Source organism: Mandrillus leucophaeus, unplaced genomic scaffold (assembly GCF_000951045.1).
Source record: "Mandrillus leucophaeus isolate KB7577 unplaced genomic scaffold, Mleu.le_1.0 Scaffold488, whole genome shotgun sequence".
Classification (NCBI taxonomy): domain Eukaryota; kingdom Metazoa; phylum Chordata; class Mammalia; order Primates; family Cercopithecidae; genus Mandrillus; species Mandrillus leucophaeus.
In genome coordinates this window covers 433,366-435,628 of record NW_012105231.1, presented here as the reverse complement: position 1 = coordinate 435,628, position 2,263 = coordinate 433,366, and the positions used below count along the sequence as shown (strand labels likewise).

At 49.4% G+C, this 2,263-nt stretch overlaps 1 pseudogene; it reads right to left on the bottom strand.

Moving 5' to 3' along the window:
- Positions 1 to 584: 584 nt before the first annotated feature.
- LOC105550480 lies at positions 585 to 1,939 on the bottom strand (annotated as a pseudogene).
- Positions 1,940 to 2,263: the final 324 nt, after the last annotated feature.

Sequence of the window (2,263 nt, the reverse complement as noted above, 5' to 3'; positions counted from 1 at the left end):
TTGATGGGATCTGAGCTCTGCTCTGTTTCTCTAGCACAGGGCAGCTGTTGAAATCTCTGGTCAGTGCTTGCTTTCCTCTGGATTCCTTGGAGTCTTGCCCTGTACCAGTGCAGCTTAGGAGTCAGCCAAGAACTTGAGAGGGGCTATATACAGATTTGGGGGTTCTCCCTCTGTTGGTCTCTTCTTTCTGGAATTCCTCCTCCCTCCTCAATTTCAGCTGCTCTGGAAGCCGTGATTCTGGCCTGATTCTTCATCCCAGCCTGTTGGCCTCTTTCTGCTGGAGTTGTATCCACACCTCACCCCACTCCCACCTACATAATTCCAGACCCCCAGCACCGCAGAGTCTGAGGAATAACCTCAGTTACTGATCAAAATCAGTTCTTTAAATGTTTAATAACATTTATTGAATAATCAATCCTTTATTCACAGTTTAAAAGTGTAGCTCTGTCATATTTAGGTGACTAGATGTGCTGATTTGTTTCTGGTGTCTGTTCGTTCTGTTCCCTTAATCTGTTTATTTATCCTTCTGCTAGTCTCACAATGTTTTACTACAGTAAATTTTTTGAAGGAAAATTTGTATTATTTTAATTATTTTTATGTACAGAAAACTCAACAGTGTAACTCAGTTTAGTGGCAAGTTCTTTAGCCTTTGCCTTTGCCTTTTTGAGCTTGGTGATACGAACCACAGACTTGGGACCTAGGACATTGCCGCCCCAGTGACAGCAGATCTCATCGTATCTGTCATTGTAATTGGTCCTGATACCTTCCACCAGCTTAGCCAAAGCGCCTTTGCCTTCCGAGTTCACCTGTGTGAAGGCGACAGTGGCGCAGGTCTTCCTGTAGACTAGACAGCCCAGTCTTGCCTTCCCCTTGATGCAGTAAGGGACCCCCATTTTACGACACAGGGCAGGCAAGAAGACAACCAGCTCAATGGGATCCATGTCGTGTGCAATCACCATTGGCTGAGCTTTCTTGTTCTCCACCAAGGTGATGATGATGTTAACTCCTGCTTGAAGGACAGATGGTCTCTTAATGGGGACGTCCCCTTTGCCAGCAGTTTTCTTCTGGGCCGGGGCCAACAGCCTCTGCTTCTTCTCTTGCTTTGTCTCTGGTCTGTACTTGTGAGTAGCTGTTTGGTGGTCCAGGGCCTGGGTGAACTGGTTAATCGCAGAAGGCACTTTCAGCTGCTTATAGAGGATGGCTCTCTGCCGCTGCAACCTGATATAGCGAGGCCATTTCACAAAGTGGGTGAGGTCTCTTTGGGGCTGGATGTCCTGTCCAATGCCAAAATTCTTAGGCCTTTTCTCAAACGGGGGATTCACCACTTTGTTGGCCTCCTGCTTCTTCATGACAGCAGGGGCCGGAGCCACCTTCTTCCCCTTGGCCTTCTTTCCTTTCGATATCTTGGGCAGTGGGAGGGGAGACTATTACAGTAATTTTATGGTACTTATTTTATTTGTGTCTGGCAAGACATGGGCCTCTGCTTGTTCTTTTTTTCTTTCTTTCTTTCTTTTTTCCTAAAATTTCTCCAAGGTTTGCATGTATTTAACCCTGCAGATGACATTTACAATTAACTTCTCAGTTAGTTGTTTATAAGGTTCTTGTGGTGTGTGGATCCTTTGAGTCCAGGAGTTCGAGACCAGCCTGGGCAACAAGGGGAAACCCCATCTCTACTAAAAATACAAAAATTAGCTGGGCGTGGTAGCCCTTGTTTGTAGTGCCAGCTAGTTGAGAGGCTGAGGTTGGAGGTTCGTTTGAACCCAGAAGGCAGAGGTTGCAGTAAGCTGAGATCATGTCACTGTTTGTGTGTTTGTGCTTATGTTCACACTGCATTAGATGAAGGGTTATTTTGAGAACTTGGATACAGTACGGTGCTTTGGAACTTGTGGGAGAGTAGAGGGGACGGGATGGGCGCAGCGAGGTTGCAGGGGGCTTCCATTGCTGTGGTTGCGGCAGCAAAGCCTCTCTACTGGGATCCACCACTTCTCTAAGGCACCTGCCCTCCTTGTTAGCCCGCAGCCGCAGACTCCAAGGTCCCGGGATAGGTGGGGTCAGAGAAATGCAGGGCTCTGGCCAGAGGGACCCTCGGCAGCGCCCTGCGGTTCCCGTGAGGCCCAGGCAGCGGTTCTGGCACTCCCGCTAGGGTCGCTCTCGGACTGGAGGGCGCGGAGGATATACGGAGCCGTTTGCCTGGCTCCGCGCTCGGCTGTCTTAGCTCACGGGGCGACCTCAGGGACGCCCAGCGTCCGCCCTGTCCCCCTGC